We start from the raw sequence: 13,243 nt of genomic DNA on the forward strand, positions 1-13,243 counted from the left end.
TTCTTTAACCTATCTACAACGGGTATAAAATAGACCCAGAGACTAATCAAAAGTAGTTTTTCCTATGGGAGGCCCTTGGTCTACGTGAGGCCTTAATGTATAAAAAAGAAATATTTTACTGTAGGAAATATTTTTCTTTTGGAGGAAAGAAAATGGACACAGTCCTACCTGAGGTGGCATGCAAAAACAAACAAACAAACAAAATCGGGAGCATTAAAGACTTAAATATAAAAATTGGAACTTTTGAAGTTAAAAAATGTAGATAAAGAGGCTTATATATAGAAAGATTTTTATCATCAAGGAAAGAACTATACAAAAAAGATTAGATCACATGAAACACAAGAAAACAAATACAAAAATCAATATTTACTAAAAATATTAAAATGCATTCAAGTTTACTCATATCAAACAGATATAAGTTTTTTACCTTGGAGAATTCATCAATTAGTGAAATAAGCAGTTTGACATCATAGCAAAGTGTCTAGCTGAAGAACTCGAATTACTGGTCTTATTAAATTTGCCAAAAGTGAAACCACAGTACTTTGACCTTTACAAATTTGTGTAGGAAATTTTTGAGCAAGCTCAATGAGGAAGCACAGAGATGATTAGGTCTGTTAACACCTACACAGCAGACTCAAAAAAAAAAAAAAAAAAAAAAGAAAGAAAGAAAGAAAAAAACAACAAAAACCCAGCATTTATTAAATTTAAGAAAAAGAATTGCTGGGATCCCTGGGTGGCGCAGCGGTTTAGCGCCTGCCTTTGGCCCAGGGCGTGATCCTGGAGACCCCGGATCGAATCCCACATCGGGCTCCCGGTGCATGGAGCCTGCTTCTCCCTCTGCCTATGTCTCTGCCTCTCTCTCTCTCTCTGTGTGTGTGACTATCATAAATAAATAAAAATTAAAAAAAAAGAAAAAGAATTGCTTAAAACAATCAAAGTAGAATTATTATTATATCAAAGGATATTAACTGGATTCATTTATTTTTTTTATTTTTTTTTTAAATTTTTTTTTTATTTATCTACGATAGTCACAGAGAGAGAGAGAGAGAGAGAGAGAGAGAGGGAGGCAGAGACACAGGCAGAGGGAGAAGCAGGCTCCATGCACCGGGAGCCCGACGTGGGACTCGATCCCAGGTCTCCAGGATCGCGCCCCGGGCCAAAGGCAGGCGCCAAACCGCTGCGCCACCCAGGGATCCCTGGATTCATTTCTATAGAAGACAGAAAAACAGGAAGTAGTATCCACAGGATAGTTTATACTGTAGTTGAACATTTTGGATATTCTGAGACACCAATTTCGCAGTGGGTTATGAAAGATGGTCGGAAAATCTTTCCCGATGATATTTTAAAACAGAAGAGATTTTCTTCTATCTCAGGTACTTCTGTTTTAGGTTGGAAACTCTACTAAAAACCTTCTCAAGGACCACTCTGGAGTTGTGGTTCCAAATCCAGACTGTATGCAACACAGCTTTGGAAAAAAGAGTGTTTTAAATAGATCTCAGTGCTCAATAAAACCAGCTTTCATGCTTCAGGCTGAACCATTGCTCTACCTTTATAGATTCCACTTACACTTGGTACTTGATTTGCTACAATATCGAGCAAACAGAGCAGGTTATTCTCTCCACCGAAGGAACCCGGTGGTTCTGTGAAAATTCGCTATTCTCTCAGGGTCCACCGAAAGCGGATAAAGTACGGTAACCACGTGAACCATGTGAAAACACCTCACTCAGAGTCTGATCGTGGGAGTCGCCTCAGCAAATACGACTTGGCACACTAGAGGAACACCCATTTGAGAATTAGGAAATATATATATTCATATATTCAAAGCTGGGTTTACATTAGTGCTGCAAATAATTATAATATTAATATGGAGAATGCTTACTAGGTGCCAGGCCCTTACTGAATCCTTCAATAACTTTCTGAAGGAAAGGTAGTATTGTTGTCCCTTCTTTTTTTTTTTTTTTTTAAGATTTATTCATTTGAGAGAGAGAGAAAGAGAGAGAGCGCATGCGAGTGTGGTGGCAGGAGGGACAGAGGGAGAGGGAGCATCTCAAACAGGCTCTGTGCCCAGGGCTGAGCCAGATGTGGGGCTCGAACTCATGACCCTGAGATCATGACCTGAGCCAAGATCAAAAGTCGGTTGTTCAACCGACTGGGCCACCAGGTGCCCCTTATTGTCCCTTTCTATGATGAGGAAACTTAAGTACAGAAGGGTTAAGAGAAATGTGGAGATGGGAAAGGCCGTGGAGGACAATGGGGTCAGAGAACAGCCTGAGGGTAGGTTATGGGAGGTTGAGGATAGCGCGATAGAAGCCTTGTGTTTTCTTCAAGGCAGGCCTTGGTGAGCTCTGAGGACAGGAATGACTAACTACGGATGTGTTTATAGCATTGTGTGTAGTTCTTAGTCCCCTGGTGAATACGTGCCAGGGGGGGAAGTGTAGTCTGGAGGTATTGAAGTGGCTTCGATCTTAGGTGGAAAAGAGGAGCACGGGCCTGGGAAGGAGGTCTTCTCAGTTCGAGACACTATGAAGGAAGGATATAAAGAACTTGAGTGCTGTGTGTCATGAGAGGGACAGGAAAGTCGAGGACATTTTCTTTTTATTAATTTCATAGCAAAGGTAGGATTGCATTTCGAGGTATGATCTGCACACAGTTGACCATAATTTCTGAAACGTGTTAATTATCCAGGTCATTGACTTTCATAAGTTTTTAATTTGTTTATTCAGATTTTAAACATCCTGCCAACATCCAGGTCTCTTAATACATGAGGAATGAAGCCAAGGATATTTTTGAATTTATGACTAAATAACAAAGGAGTTTTAAGTCAACTCAAGGCAGTTAGGGGAATAGATTATTTCAGTAAATGTTTCTCGAACGAATGGGTCAAGCAGGTAAACTGACCTTTCCTCCCAGAGCTTCACGGAAAATGGTTCTGAAGTCGAGGACTTTTTTGGCAACTCTTCTGAGTCTAGTCAAAAGTTCAGACAATGAAACAGCAGTCACAGGATTTAGACGCTCATAACTCCAAGAAAGTAGAGGAGGAGAAGAAATTTGAGAAGCTGTACCTCCAATTGTACATGCAAGGAAATAGCCCCGTGTATATCGGAGTGTGAGTGAGCAGTGAGACTCCCTTGCGCCTTCTTCTACTCGTTCTAGTTGTTCTTGGCATCTTTTACCCATTCTTCTCTCTCCTCCCATACTAATCTCCTTACCACTCAATTCAATTTTCCACCCTTCATCCAGTGTCTGCCCTCCTTCATTCTGGAGACACCTCAATTTTCTTCTAATTGCATACCTTCATGCTTTCCTGTGTCTACAGTGTTTCCCCTTCTTGGGTTTGCCAAATGCCTTCCCTCACAGTCTTCAAAGATCTCTTTCATTTCCCTTCCCACCCCCCCCTTGCCCCCCGTAGCCCGTCAAGACCAAGTGCATGATACTGAATCTCTCCTTTCTTCTAACGTGCTACTTGCTCACTCCTCAAAAACCACAGGTGCTGAACTCAAAACATAACCTAATACTTACTTAGAAGAGGCTTGCTTTGGCACTAACATCACCCAGGGTGGATAATTCTGTTTAACTACATTCATATAGTGTGGTCTGAAATGGAGGCATGTAGACAACAGGAGTTGGTTTTAGTTAGCTCACCTGGAAGAGCAGAGGCGGGGCCCGATGGGACCCAATGCACTATTAATAGGTGCTGGGGTGGAGCCCGATGGGACCCAATGCACTATTAATAGGTGCTAGGGGGCTGGATACCATCTTGTGACACCCATAAGGAGGAATCAGACAAAGGCTGTGGGCAGAATGGCCACATCCTGGCTGTGTATGTTTGCGCTTTGTGATGCAGGGCTTGAACCTTGAGGTCAGAGACTGGGGACAAGGAAAAGGAAAAAGAAGATGAAAACCATACATGTCTTCAGGGAGCCCCAGCCACCAAGCCTGCCTTGTCACCCCAATGGGAATGCATTAGTTGCTCCCGAGCCCTGGTCCAGGCACCTCTTGCTGGTCCTTCTCCTGCCCTCTGCCCTCCGCCCCATTAGCTAATCACGGAGCAGGAGCCGTTCCAGCAGCACGCACTGCTTCTTCTAACTCTGCAAGTAAAGCTAACACTCACGGCTTAATCACTTTTCTCTCAACAGGTAAGGATAATAAAACAGTGGGGAAAATGACAAAATTTAGTGCACCATGTTCTGTGTTAGGAGTCATGCACTAACTTTTTCCCGTGGCATTCAATCACTTATTGGAGCGCGGCAAGAAACGCAAGCAGGGGCGACCCCAGCGTCCTGGTTTCTGAAATCGGGATGAACGGTGCCCACCAGTTCAAATCCTGGGAGGAGTGGGGTAGGGGGGTGGCCGCAGGACTGACTGTGATACGGCAGTGCAGGGCGGTACAGGACTGAGCACACAGCCTTGGGCTGTCTCTTGGTGGTGCACCCCAAGTGCCCAGGGCCGACTGGGGCAAAACTGATGACGTGGAAGCTCCAGAAGGGATGCTACTTGAGTGTCCTGCTTGCAGATGAAGAAACCAAGGCCCAGGGCTCCTGGGTGGCTCAGTCGGTTGAGCTTGTTCCTTGGGCTCCGGTCATGATCCTAAGGTCCTGGGATCGAGCCCCACCACGGGCTCCCTGCTCAGGGCGGAGAGTCTGCTTCTCCCTCTCCTCCTATTTACCCCTCTGCCTACTTGTGCTCGCTCTCTGTCTCTCTGTCAAATAATTAAATAAGGTAAAAACAAAACAAAAAACCAAGGCCTGTGAGGTCAAAGTGACTCTCCCAAGTGACTTTGAGTGTTGAATAATAATGGGCATTGAGTAATCTGACTCCTGTGACAGATTACTGAATTAAGTACCATCAGTGAACTCTGATAAATATTTCAAATTTTGATTTATTATGTCTCTGGTAAACACATTTCTTTTAACATAAAACGTTGACAAGCAGTAGCTACCTACTAAGTAGATTCTGTTGGGTTATAGTCGGCAACACCAGTGTTTTTCAGCATGAAGTCTCCTCCGAGGACCACTGAAAAGTACTCTTCCCAGCTTCTTAGAATTGGGGGAAGACATATGGCCAAGAGTCACGTGTGTTCTTCTGAGTGGAGGCGATGAACAGTTGCATGATTTTTTCAACTCTCTCTCTTTCATTGTCTACAGTAGAGGCAATGGGTTGAGAAGGCTGAACCACAGGATCGAAGCAGCCTGGATCTTTTCGTCATTACATGGACGATCGGCTGCTATGGAGAACTGGCTGAAGGAGAAAAATAATCTGTTTTCAGTGACTGAGGTTTGGGAATGGTTTGTTACTGTAACATAAGCAGAGCCCACTCTAACCAAGAGAGAGATATTGGCCTTTTTATGAGTTTGTTTGCCATGTTTCTTATTCTTTAACATTATGCTGTATGGAGAGGTTTGCATTATTATTTATGTCAGATAAATGGTGATCGGAAAGAAATGTTTCTTGCTGTATGGTTTACCTTGTGTGGTGCTCTACCAAATAGATCTTTTGTTTGTGAGTCTGTGATTCCCCATCAGGTCTGTCCTGGATGGCTTTCTCTTGTAGGATGGGTTTTCTATCAGACAAAACCTGAAGTGAAAGCTTCTGTGCTGGTAGTTTACAAAGTGGAAACACCAGGGAAGAAGAAACGAGGTAGAAGGAAGACAAGGCCAGGAAAGGAGGACAGATATTCAGGAGGTAAGTTACAGAGCTGGCCATGGCTTTGTGAGAAACTGGTTTCTCAAGATGTCTTCAGAGAAGCTGAATGAAGCTACTTGGCCTCCAAACAGCATGGAGGATAGACAGACGGAGAGGAAACTGTATCCTTTCGTCCGTATCTCACATTGGTCAACGTTTGCCCCATGGGACGTGAGCTCCCTGACGTTTCTGGTTTGTGTATGCAAGGGTGGGACAGCACCTCATGGCTCAGGGGTGACGTGGAAGTCCAGGGGCAACAGATGAGGCTGCGGTGCTGAGCGCAGCATGTGGGACTGGGAACGCCCGCCACAGCAGACAGCCGAGAACATTCCATGGTGGTGCAATAGCTCTCTGCCTTTGCTTTGGTCTCTCCGGCTAGAAACCATGGCGAATGAGCACACCTTGGGGGCTGAATAAACTGAATTGGTTAGAGTTTTATGACTTTAACAAGACAATAATACTATAGCTTATTTAAGGATTAAAAGATACAGTGCAAAAAATAAAAATAAAAAAAATAAAAGATACAGTGCATACAAAATGCTTAGCATAGGGTCTGTCACAGACTAACTGGTAACTGGAGGCCCTTCCCCCCAAAGAGTCTGGTAGTGATATAGCTTGCTAAGTATACATAGGATTTTGCGTATTTATTACTTATTGTTCTTTTATTAGATCTCTGAACAGAAGGAAGGATAGCTCTCATTCCTGTCTAACTGGAGAGCAGGGGGTGGGGCAAGAAAGGCAACAGAGGCATTAAATTACTTCCCAAGAACAGTCATACTTGAGAGATCCAAGAATAGGAGCCCAGTTTCTCATTACCAATAGGTCCAGTTCTCTTTCTTTGAGACTATTTTCTTAAATCACCATACTTTTTTTATAGTAATTTAATTGAGAACAGAAGTAGCTGACAAGCAACAACAACAAAAAACCCCAAACATAACTGTTACTCTAGCATTTCAATCTGGCACTTGGTACCTGGATTTTTGGTAGCTATGAAGAGCTAAATGCTCCTTAAAAAAAGAAAAAGAATTCTTCTATTCTTTTTATAACTTAAGAAAAGTTGGGCCATCGGGGCACCTGAGTGGCATAGTCGGTTGAGTGTCCATCTCTTGGTTTCGGCTCAGTTGTGATTTCAGGGTCAGGGGATCCAGCAGCTTCAGGCTCCGTGCTCAGTGAGGAGTCTGCATGAGAGTCTCTTTCTTTCTCTTCCTCTGCCCCATGCTTGCACTCTCTCGCTCTCTTGCTCTCTCCAATAAATAAATAAATCTTTTAAAAATTTACTTAGAAAAAAGAAAAGTTGAGCCATCAATTTACATCTGATATATAAAGCTGAAGTGTCTAGAGAGGTCAATCAAATAAATAGTGTGCAAGTGTAAAATTCATATTTCTTTTCCAATCACTCTTTCATGAAAAAACGGATAAAGAAATTGATGTGTTATTTTGTGCAAGTAAGTAAGTGGAAACCTTGGATATCTGGCAAAAATGGGTGATGAGATATTTCTCTGTGGACTGTGGACAGTTCTAAATAATTTTTTTTCATGAAATGTATTTTTTGGCACTGTGGACATTTCTTTATTTTTTTATTATTTATTCATGATACTAATAGAGAGAGGAGAGAGAGGCAGAGACACAGGCAGAGGGAGAAGCGGGCTCCATGCCGGGAGCCCGACGCAGGACTCGATCCCGGGACTCTGGGATTGTGCCCTGGGCCAAAGGCAGGCGCTAAACAGCTGAGCCACCCAGGGATCCCCTACTGTAGACATTTCTAAGTAATTTTTTCAGAAATGTAACTGTTTGCTTATAAGACGTATATTGCCATACAAGAGAATAAGCTGAGATAAGCAAGAAGAAAAGACATTGATGTGCAATCTGAATGACCAGAATTCACTTTATTTAAACATCTCAAAATCAGTTTCCGTTCTCACTCTTCCTTTCTCCTTCTTCCGTATAGTCTCTCCCTCTTTCCTTTTTCTTTCTCTTTGGTCTTTTTTTTCCATATAAAGTTATTCTGTGCTAACTGGATTTTGATTCTCAACATTACGGACTCTAAGAATATTTTGAATTCAAGGGGAAATTTTATTTCCACAAATTTCTACTGCCTTAGCAATTGTATCTGGTCCTTCTCAGAGCATTGTGAACTAGAGGATTCCCCTTGACAGTTGTATAAGCTACACTCAGAGCTGGTTTTGCTAGAAGACACGTAGGCTAATATCCTAAGAACTTGGTTGCATCAGCTCAGACAGTGAGAATCATCAGTTCCATTGGTTTCCCATCTGCACGGGGGAGTGAGTGATGCAGAGGCATGGCCCTCGTCACTCACCATTAGGAGCCACCCCAGCGATTTATGGTCTTCATCATGAAGTGGCGAGGTGACTGATCACAGAATCGTAAAACCGTAAGTGTGTTATTTTCAGAATTTCAGAGATTTCAAGGATACTACTAAAATTGATTGACTAGGCTAATAAAAAAAAATCACACCCTAGGAATATTTGGTTACTAAGAGTCATCAGCCCTGTGGAATGGAAATCATTCAGAGAAAATCCCCAAATTACAAAAAAAAAAAAAAACCCTAAAATAAATTTGCAATATCACACTGTCTTCACTATTTTTGTAGCCTGTGCCATCCTGTCTGTGGTCTGTGCAGACAAGGAGCATCAGGAGGAAACGGCTCTTACATTGAAAAGGTGCAGAAGTATAATTTATGACACCTTTGCAAACACACTGGGGACTGGGACATCATTTCACTTTCAGCTACTAGCGTGCAGGAAAAGCAAAGGAAAAGTATTAATGTGATACATCATTGCCTTTGGAAATTGGGAGAATAATTAAGTTCCTCCCTGACTCCCATTAACACAGTTTGCCATTTGCTATAACCACCCAGCCCCTACATACACCTTGGAGTGATACTTTATGAAAGAAACAATGAGAAATCCCAAAACTTGAGGCAAAAATTCTACAAAATGCAACCTGGGAATGCCATTAGTAGGCCAGCAACATTTTTGGTGGCCCCCTACTGTGTTTCACCTAAAGGTTGCAAACTGCAAACGTGAATGCAATTGGATTTTGTGTCGTCGATTCAGTATATCAATCAAGCATGTTGTCAAAAAAAAAAAGGCAATTTAATTAAACAATGTTGACAATTCAGTCCAAATGGACTAGTTGTAAATATAACCACAGCCATGGTGATGTTTCTTGTGGTTCTCTGGCTATATGTATTACCTGAAGCAAGGGAAGGCCAAGTCCAGAAGCATTTATCAAATGCCTACTATGTGCTCAGGTTATATACAGGCACACTGTGGGTTCAGTTTCAGACCATCATAATTAAGCCAGCATCTCAATAAAGCAGATCAAGTAGTTTTTTTTGGCTTCCCAGGGCATATACAGTTAGTTTACACTAACTGTAGTCTTTTAAGGGTTCTATAACATTATGTCTAAAAAATAATGTCGATACCTTAAGGAAAAAAATATTGCTAAAAAATGCTAATTATCATCTGAGCTTCAGTGAGTCGTAATCACTGATGCCCATAACAAATAAAATACTAATGAAAAAGTTTGAAATATTGCAGGAATCCACAAAATGTGGCACAGAAACATGAAGTGAGCCAATGCTGTTGGGAAAATGGTGCTGACAGACTTGCTCAATGCAGAGTTGTCACAAACCTTCCATTTGTAAAACCAAAACAAACAAAGCAAAACAAAGCAAAACAAAAAACCCTCAGTATTTGTGAAGTACAACAAAGTGCAATAAAAGTATAGGACAAACTGTCCTTGAGGGACTTTCAAATGCTATTTAATAGAGGTGAAAAGGTTACAGAGAGCACAGTGCATGATAGAAGTCCCAGAGAGTGGGAATGTCAGAGGCATTTAGAAGCAGGTGAGGCCTGGCTCTGGGGAGTGGTCAGAAAAACCTAGCAAGAGAGTGAGGCCTGGGTAGTAGTTGGGCTGGTCCTTAAATGATGACTATAGGTCAGGATGAAAAATAACAGTGGGGACTAGAGGGCAGAGCAGAATCAGATGGAAAAAACCAAGAAGGAACAAGGCATGTGTTCATTTTCTCAGTTAGTTCAGTAAATATTTGTGGAGTGAGGTCTGTGTGTCCTACATTCTGGCAGGTGCTGGAGAGACAGACAGACAGAGCAGACACTGTTCTCTTATGGAGATTTCAGGTAACCTGGTGGGGGTCACGCTGGCTGCAGAGGAGAATGAGATGAAGTTGGAAGATCTCGTCCTCTCCTATTGCTTCCCCCCCCCCCACCCCACGGCCAGGTAACACACACCTGCATGGTTTAAAAAGCACTGATATTGGGAACCTGGCTCATCAATGTGTGTGCGTAGAATAATGGCTTAGGGTGGGCACCCAGAGTGATCTCTCAGGAATTGCTTCTTTTAAGAGCAGGTAGGCCTCACTTCAGGTCTGCGATGGTTGGTGAAGGTGAAGGAAAGAAGGGAATTTGATTTTTGACCCACTGTGTGCCAGACACTGCACCAGATCTCTCATTCTCACAGCGATTTAATTAATGTGGTTACAACAAAACCATTATTGCCATTATGCAGATGAAGAAACTCAACTTCAGAGAGATTTAGTAGCTGCTCCGAGAACATACAACCTGTGAAATGGGGGAGCCAAAGTTGTAACTCAAACACAATTAATTCCTCTGCTCATTGTCTTACCCGCAATTACTATTCTGCTATATTGCTATTGAGAAAAATGAGGGCGTTAGGATCAGAAGCCATTTTAAGGAGGATTATAATGAACTCTAGCAATAGAATTTAGAATCCTATTCTCTGTTCTCAGATATAAACTTCCAGTGTAAGGGATCTGGGTTAATAATAATAGGTATGTAAGAGGAAATAAAAAGAAAAGTAAAGACAACCCTAAGGGTAGTAATAATTAAATTTTAACAAGAAAGGCCTATGTAGACAGAAACCAATTACATTTAGTAAAATATACTTGTGCCTTTTGAAATGATTTCGAAGTATGGTTTTGGCTTTGAACAAAAACCTAGGGAGGGCGACTTCTTTGGAGTCCTCTTCCACTGGCAAAAGCCGTATATGGTAGGCAGACTAATGGCTCCTTAAATATGCCCGTGCCCTGGAACCCACAAATATGTTAACTTACATTCAAGAGAGACTTTGCAGATGTGATTAAAGGATGAATCTGGAGTTGGAAGTTATCCTGGACTGCAGATAGGCCGAATGCAATTGTGGGGGCCCTTATGAGAGGGAGGCAGATGGGCCACAGAGAAGATCGTGTGACAATAGAGGTAGAGTTGGACCTGTGAGCTGGACCCGGGCACTCACCCCTTCTCCTGTTTTTGGAATGTGCCTTCTGCTTGCCTTCCCTGTGTTAGAAGCCACCCCAAGGACACAGCCCTTAGATAGTGATGTATTGTTGACATCATCTGGACCGTATACGTGACTGAACCCAGTCAAGGCCTCTATTTCAACTTTGAAGATTATGGCGGGTGGGTGCAGACATCTACCGGTCTTATTATAGTCACCCAAGATGGGCCTCGTTAAGTTCCCTGTTTATTAATCCTTCCACCCACCAATCTGGACTGGTCCGCCTCTTTCTTCCATCTGTCCTTGCCTTCCACGTATGGGAGTCAGTTTGCAAACCGACACGAGGGGATGAAGGAGATACGATGGTATTATGAGCCAAGGAGTACAGGCCTCCTCTGGAAACTGGAACAGACAAGAAAACATATTCTACCCCAGAGCCTCCAGAAGGAATGTAGCACTCGACAACTCATTTCAGACTTCTAAGTTCCAAAACTGTAAGTTCATCATTGTATTAGTTTTAGTCATTTAGTTTGTGGCGATTATGACCAGCAGTAATAGGAAACTAATACACTATATGGAATACCAAGTAGGTAGTGAATTGGGGGCTGCAATGATTTCTGACACCGACTACTTGGACTTGGGCCGAACTTCATAGCTTAAGGGCATCATCCTCTACAAGACTGCCCTCACTTCAGTCATAAGCTTGGTGTCCACAGGCCATTCTCACTTCTGACCAACTAACTACAGATCAGTTTCATACTCCCCCCTCAGTTTTGATAATTCGCTAGAATAACTTACATAGAACTCAAAGAAGCATTATACTTATGCCTACACCTTTATATCTTTATTACAGCAGACAGATACTAATTAGAACCAGCTAAAAGTGAGAGATGTGCAGGGTGAGATCTGAAAAGGTCCCAAATGTGAAGCTTCTGTGGCTTCTCCCCATACAGTCAGGATGCATTATCCCTCTGGCACATGGATATGTGACAATAGCAGGATATTGCTAATCAGTGAAGCTCACCCAAGCTTCAGGGTCCAGAGTTTCTGCTGGAACCTTGTTATACAGGCACAGCTGATTCAATCACTGGCTATGTGGTTGACCTTAATCCCCAGTAGCCTTCCTGTCTTCAGCAGTTCGGCTAATATCACATGGCTCAAAGCCTCAGTCCTCTATTCTTATGGGAAGTCTTTCTAACACGGCCAGCCCCCATTCTGAGACATCTTGTTAGCACAGACTAGCTAAGGGTCGACTGTGAATCATTTCACTGGCATCAACTCAAGCGTGGTCAGGCCCACCATGAATAATACTCCTAGCACACAGAAAATTCCAAAATTTAGAGGTTACCTCTCAGGAACCAGGGACTAAGTCCAGCCAAATTATTTATTATGCAGGGGCTCTGTCTAAAATTTCTTCTGAAATTACTAAGCCTGTGTTGACCTGGGGATGAGACAGATGCTGTGCCTACAGGGTTTGGAACAATGATGCACGTGAGTGATATTGTACCGGTCTCAGAAATACTGCAACTTGGTTTGTAGCAGAAAGATTAATTTTTGAGTTGGGGAGCCCACCTTGGCTAGGATTGGCTAAGAGCTCAGTAGGAAAGAAATAAAAATAAACTTTCTTTCTTTCTTTCTTATTTTTTTTTTTATTTTTATTTACTCATGAGAGACACAGAGAGAGAGAGAGAGGAACAGACACAGGCAGAGGGAGAAGCAGGCCCATGCAGGGAGCCCGACACGCGACTCGATCCCCAGACTCCGGGATCATGCCCTGGGCTGAAGGCTGTGCTCAACCGCAGAGCCACCCAGGCGTCCCAAAAATAAAATCTTTGGTAGCTGTGATGTGGGCAGAGAGGATTATCTTACCTGCTCTCCAGCTTACATATCAGTCATTACAGATGAAGGCCTTCTTGGTAGTGTCCTGAGACATGAAATAAAATGCAGTAAAATCATTCAGTGGCAAACTGCACAAGTGAGAAATGTTGAATACCCTTTATTTTGCCTGTTTGGGGCTCATGAAAAATCAGTTTGAACAAATGCTGCAGATTTTTTTCAATGTGATTTTTTTTTTTTCTTTGAAGAAGAAATGACAGTACTTTTAAAGGACTTGTCAACATGGGAAAAATGTTCTAGAACAGTGGGGGCTTCCTGATGTCTGACTGAAGCCCAGACTTATGAAAAAGAATTAATAATAAAAAAGAAAAAAAAAAAAACCTCTTGAGCCAACCTAATAGGAAAAAGATGTCTTCAAGACAGAAGGGAGGAACAAGAGAGAGGG

This window comes from Nyctereutes procyonoides, unplaced genomic scaffold (assembly GCF_905146905.1).
Source record: "Nyctereutes procyonoides isolate TBG_1078 unplaced genomic scaffold, NYPRO_anot_genome, whole genome shotgun sequence".
In the NCBI taxonomy this organism is placed as follows: Eukaryota; Metazoa; Chordata; class Mammalia; order Carnivora; family Canidae; genus Nyctereutes; species Nyctereutes procyonoides.